Raw genomic sequence first — 6,306 nt, forward strand, 5'->3', positions numbered from 1 at the left:
TCCAAGATACACCTATTGGTTATATCGCTGTCATGTGACCCAGATAATGTAATAACACAAATACACAGCCTATGAAGTGAACAACGCCTCATTACCATAAAACATTTTTTCTAACTGTATACCTCTTTTGTCATTTTTGTTGCTAGTAAGTTTAGTGTCAACAACTAACAATTTAAATAATAATACAATATATAGTCCGACCAATAATCACTTACATAATCAGAATTTGGAATATCTAAACAAAATCAAGAATTACCACTCCCACTCCTTAAGACCTTAGCTTATGTTAGCAATTAATTGCGGTTAAACAAAGAAACTGTGATTATTTAAAAAGAAATTGACAATTATGACAGACAATTATGTAATAATTGCAACAGACTTATGTGCAACTACACACATAATGAAGGCAGAAGATATGATCTGAACTTGACTATACTAGTATGCAAGTTCATGTTCGTACACATCCCTGGAGAAGTTTAAAAGATAAGCTATTCATGGACATTTGACAGTTTAAAGCTCTGTGAGCAGAGTAAGCTCACATTTTAGATTTAATACAATTACTAGACAAGGAACTCATTAAAAGTGGACATTGAAAGTAGCAATCTTTTAAAATGAGCAGACTGGAAAAGCTATCCAAACCACCAAAATATTTTCTTATCTAAATTGAAGTGCTCAAAGCTCAGCAAGACATGCTTTTAGATATTAGAGCTGTGAAATGACAAACTGAGGACCTTTCATCTTTTATTTAATTTGATTTGTAAGCTGTTATTTCACTCAGATCTTTCATTCCTATCAAAGGACAAGAACTGAATAACAGTGATAATTCTAATGCTCCGTGGACACATGAGATCTCTTCTGCAGAGAAAATAGGATCTTTGAATGGTTCTGCAGGCTTTGTGCTGTTTGTGCAATTGGCTTGATAGATCACATTGAATTGCTAATCCTACTGTAGTAGGAAGTACTTTGTTATGGTGGCGAGTTGCTAAATGCTAATCAGTTAATAAACTGATTACAGGCTTTCTAGCATGTCACATGTATAAGAATGGCTGACTAAAGTACAGTAAGAGTCATCATTGACATGCGCAATATAATTGCATTGTAACTGCCTTGACTGTTGATGTTTCTTAGACAGTATGATCATGTCATGGACAACAACAACTACAATAACAATGACCTACAGTACTACTACTACTATTAACAACAACGACCACAACAATTATAATACTATTTTTAAATACCTCATAAGATAAAAAGAACACACACAAACACACACAATAATTAAACTTTAATGTACTGTATCCTGGAAATTCTGTTTATATATGACTGTGTTGTCTACGTATGTCCTTGTCTGCCCACAGCACTTGTTAAAGATCAGGGAAAGATTGGGAACTCTTGAAAAAGTCAAAATCACGAGAAATAATGTGTTTACTTTATTATATGTTACCAAAATCAAGATCAAACCCCCGGTCTCCACTGTCTAAGTACTATGCTTTGTGCGCCCACATATCACCCTGGCCATCTCCGTACTTCCTTCACTTCTTCCATTAGAAAAAGAAAAAGTTGTCACTGAGAATAATCCAAGGCGAAATTACTATTACTAAAAATGATTAATCTCCATTTGAATGTATTTGGCAAAATAAATAAATACTGTAGTATATAAACATAATTTCCTGGAGACAGGTTTGGAATATGAGATGTATAGTTTATATTGTATTACGTTTTAGTACAATCTCCCTAGGCATGTGACTGAGGCTAGAGCCGATCCTGGCGGAGCGCTCCAGAGCCATGCCGCTGTATTGGCTACTTAAAATGTATTGATGAAAGGTAGTTTAGACCGTGTTAACTTGAGATGTATGCAGTGGATCCCTGAAGTTCATGATGTTTTATGTCCAGTAAAGTGGAGCACTGGCACTGCCTGTGGTTAACACAGACCCAAAAGACCTAACTAATCTGTTCTAATATATAATATATAAAAAGAACTGTTTGTATGTGTAGTAGGTTTTCTACTGTGGGATTCTGCAGGGCCAAATATCTCTTAAACTCTCCAGGGCCCCACTATCGTATCCACAAACACTAACAAATTACATACACAACCATTACACAACAGCCTACAAACAATTCTATTTGCTTTCCCCCAGACACAGCTTCCTTCATTGCAGCATGAAAGGGGGAGAGATTATTCCCTCTATTTCCAGGGAAATGGATTTTATATCAGTTGTGTGTTTGTAAATCAGACCTCCATTTCCAAGAAGGCAGGGGGTATTTCTCTTATCTCCTTGACTTGATTTGTTAAAGCTCAACAATATAGGTTACAACTCCTCAGATTTCCCACCTGCCTGCCTTGGAAACATGCTTTTCCTGTTACAGCTGGTATATCTGCAATGGAATAAATCAATTAAAGTGCAAAGGCAGAAACATTAACATGTTTTTCTGCCACTTTCGAAAATAGATAGTTTTTTACCTTGTTCCCAGATCTTTTATGATTGGTTATCACTCTCTTTGAACCCAATCTCCCAACACTAAGTTAAGTAATACAGTATATAATTTGCATTTAGACTGATAAGTTACTGGAGGGAAGTTAGATCATGCTGTTGACTACGCTGACTGAATGAAGTTCAATTTTGCATGCCTTCACTTGTCACGGAAAGTTTGGAAGTGCTGATCCCAGTTTGCTGATTAAAAATGGGATCTGTGGGATAAAAGATATTGGACTTCCTACCCACACACACCCACTGGGGCACAGTAAAGTTAGGCCCAGCCTAGTGTTGTCACGAGTGTGGATGAGGGCTGACCCTTTCTACCTCTGAGACACAGCCACCCCACCAAAAGAAATGCATCGATATTCATTTTGTTTTTCGACAACACTAATTCCTGATCACGCACACCCACAGTAAAGTTGGGCCCAACCAATATCAACGTTTTTTTTGGTTCATCATAATTATACTGACAAGAGGGGAGAGGAAAATACAGAAAGTAATCACAGATGGAAAATCGATGAAGATGACGAAGACTTAGGTAGTCTGATTGAAATCAGGGGGGCTTAAGTCATTTATGAGATCTGCAAAACCAAATGTGATTTCCCATACCTCCCTAGACTCTCCCCCCCTCCTTCTCTCCTTTCATTCTTCACTGGATCTGTCACTCAGCCCTGAAATATTCATGCCCAGCTCTGAAAAATGAATGCTTCTGCCGAAAGGAGCAGAAGTTGAAGAGAGAAGTTAGTCGTTTTGATAGATACTCTCTCATGATAAAATTGACAAAGGGCTTTGAGTCAAGCCGTTGCTTCAGGAAATGTGGATGATGTGATGGCTCGCTGTGGCAGTAGCGTGTCATTGAGTGTCTACTGTAGGTTTGCATGTGTGAGTGCATTGAATGTGTATGTGAGAAAATCAAGGTAACATTGTGCCATTTTAAGTGTAAGTAAAGTAGGTTCAAAGAATTAAAGTTGAGACTCCTCCTAAGAGAATGAAATGAATGAATGACAAATCTGAAGACTTGAAGACTTTGTATTACTACCAGAATAATTGAGAGATGAGCTGCTATATTTGACATACTGGTTGATGAGACTGACATGTTCAATATGCACACACACACACACACACACACACACACACACACACACACACACACACACACACACACACACACACACACACACACACAGTAACAATAGTGCACACACAGTAACAATAGTGTGTGTTGTACATACATACATACACAAAACATTGTGAAAATAATAAACCATCAGAGAGTCGCTCTGCTACTACAACTCTCTCTCTCTCTCTGATCTTTCTATTTAATTGGCTGCAGAGTTTCTCAGCTCAGTCAGTACATTTTGTATTGATCCTCTTTCCTTGGCTTCACAGACTCTGCTTCCCATAGTTATCCCATCTACTGCTGGTGTCTCTATCAGTTGGCCACACACACATGCATGCACACACTCTGGACAACACAAACTTTTAAATAGTGCCTCTTTATGAAATCTTATGTAATGCCTTTGGAAATAAAATGGGGCAGAGTTTATTACAGACTTATCTCTGCAAACAGATATCTGCACATGAATGCAGAATCTGTAGGCAATGGGACAAGACGGTGATATCAATGCGTTCTGGTTTTTGTTTGTGGTCCGTTTGTAGTCCAAGTATTATTTACCAATCACGTTTGAGCGGGCTTCGGTTGGATGCAGGCAGAACCCGTTGACCAAATGCAACCTGGGATCGCTTCATCTGACGATGATTGAGCTTTTCATTAGTTTTTTGTTTAATTTACATGCGTTTTAAGATTAGTCACAGACAATCCTGTAGGTCTTTTGTCAGTTTTTTCCTAATATCTCCACTCAGCTTTAGACAGAGAGTGACAGAGAGGAGGTGGAAGGTGGACTAATACACGCAATGTTTCTCTAAGTTATTAATAACTTATTTGGAACGCTGCTTTATCACTTTTTGACCCACCCACCCCAACCCGTGATATTTTTTATTAAGCTTACCCGAACCCCCCTGTCCTGACCTGCGGGTTGTGGGTCCACCTGCGCATCAGTACAGAGTAGCATAGCCAGGTGGCAAACATATTTAATGATAGTGTGAAGAAAATAGTAATCTAGTGACCTCAGCAGGAATTAAATCAAACCAATATTCACTGAAAGCTGATGGGCACACAGTTTTGATGTTCTCTGGTTTTCCTAGAGGTGTGTCAGAGTCACATAGCTGGATGTTGGGATGAATAATACACACCAGCAAAGTTGTACAGTACACAATACACAGCAGCACTGAGACTTAGTTGACTTGTGTACCAACATACTTACAACATCAACACGTCTGGAACAAGATGTGGGCATTGATATTCATGCTGTTTCACGCTCATACACCGAAACACAGATGCAGTTGTATGGGGTGTCCCACAGGTAGCTAATGCAGAATAACATTGTTTCCAGCACGCTGGGCTATTAATCATGGATGAACTCCTGCATCACTGACAAATCAGCCTAATCTCACATGGGAGGGTCTGAGTGTGTATGCACAGGCACATTCTCTCTCTCACACACACACACACACACACACACACACACACACACACACACACACACATATGCATGCATGCACACAGAGGAGTGTGTGTGTGGACACACGCATGCATTTTTATCAGTCTAATCTCATAGGAAAAAAGCATGCTCTGACTGGCAAACAGAGAATTAATGCAGAGCAGGGGGCTCTTCTCCCCTCTCCCTCCTCCTGCCTCAATCTTTACTTATCTGTCTCTCTCATGTCCTTCTCCTTCCCTCATGTCTTTTCTCTCTTTTTCTCTCTTGTTTCTTTTTGTGGAAAACAACAGACCAACACCTGCCAACAGTCTGCAGACAGTCTGGTGAAACATGGCCAGCAGACTGATGCTCTCAGCAATGATCCCTAAATCCTGAATTTACATCAAATAGCACATCCCTCCCGTCTAGTGTAATAACCATAAAGGGAAAAAAACAGGTGCTTCTTCATTTAGCGCACACACAGAAATGAATACACACATGCACACATATTTAATGACAAAGCAGACTAATGCCCGGAGAAACACGCTGGAAGAGAGGCTACACTGCAGCAGAGCAGTCGAATATACACTATGCACGAAGTGTGTGCGTGTATAAGTGTATGTGTGGTCAGGAGAAAGAGAACAAATTAAAGTTCTGTACAGAGAGCATGTTGGGCTAAATAAATAAAATGGTGCAGGCTGAACAAATCTGTTCAGAATGAAGGGGGAGTGAGTGGGAAAAGGTTCGGCAGAAGGGGTTGATGCAAAGTGCTGAAGGGTAAACATATTTACATTCATGTCGGAGTGTGTGTTCGTGTGTGCTGTGTGCACATATTGTACGTCGGTGTGGATGGAAACACTCGTACATTTATGCCTGCTTATATGAATCACAAACAGCTCTTTGAATTACAAAGCCTCCTTCAGCTGTACACTTGCATATCTCACAGCCCTGTTGGAACACACAACGACATCCTGTCCCCTTAACGCCCACCTCTGTTCTATTCCCTTTTCCCTTGGCCCTCTGACTGGCTGCTTTGTATCCTGACAGATATACAGCTCCTGGCTGCCCTACAGGACTCTAGGGAAACGAGATACAAATGCCACAGTATCTGCGGTATCACTGCCCAAAACCAATGCTGTAGCCCGTGGCAATAAAACACCTGCTAGGACACCGACACCACAATGGTTGGGATAAAACAACACAATACATGATCAACCAAGACACACAGCAGAACAGGATAGCGTACAGGACCGCCTTGATTTTATCTCTCATTTAGCCTGGTGCAACGT

The sequence above is a fragment of the Sander vitreus genome, chromosome 7, assembly GCF_031162955.1.
Source record: "Sander vitreus isolate 19-12246 chromosome 7, sanVit1, whole genome shotgun sequence".
In the NCBI taxonomy this organism is placed as follows: Eukaryota; Metazoa; Chordata; class Actinopteri; order Perciformes; family Percidae; genus Sander; species Sander vitreus.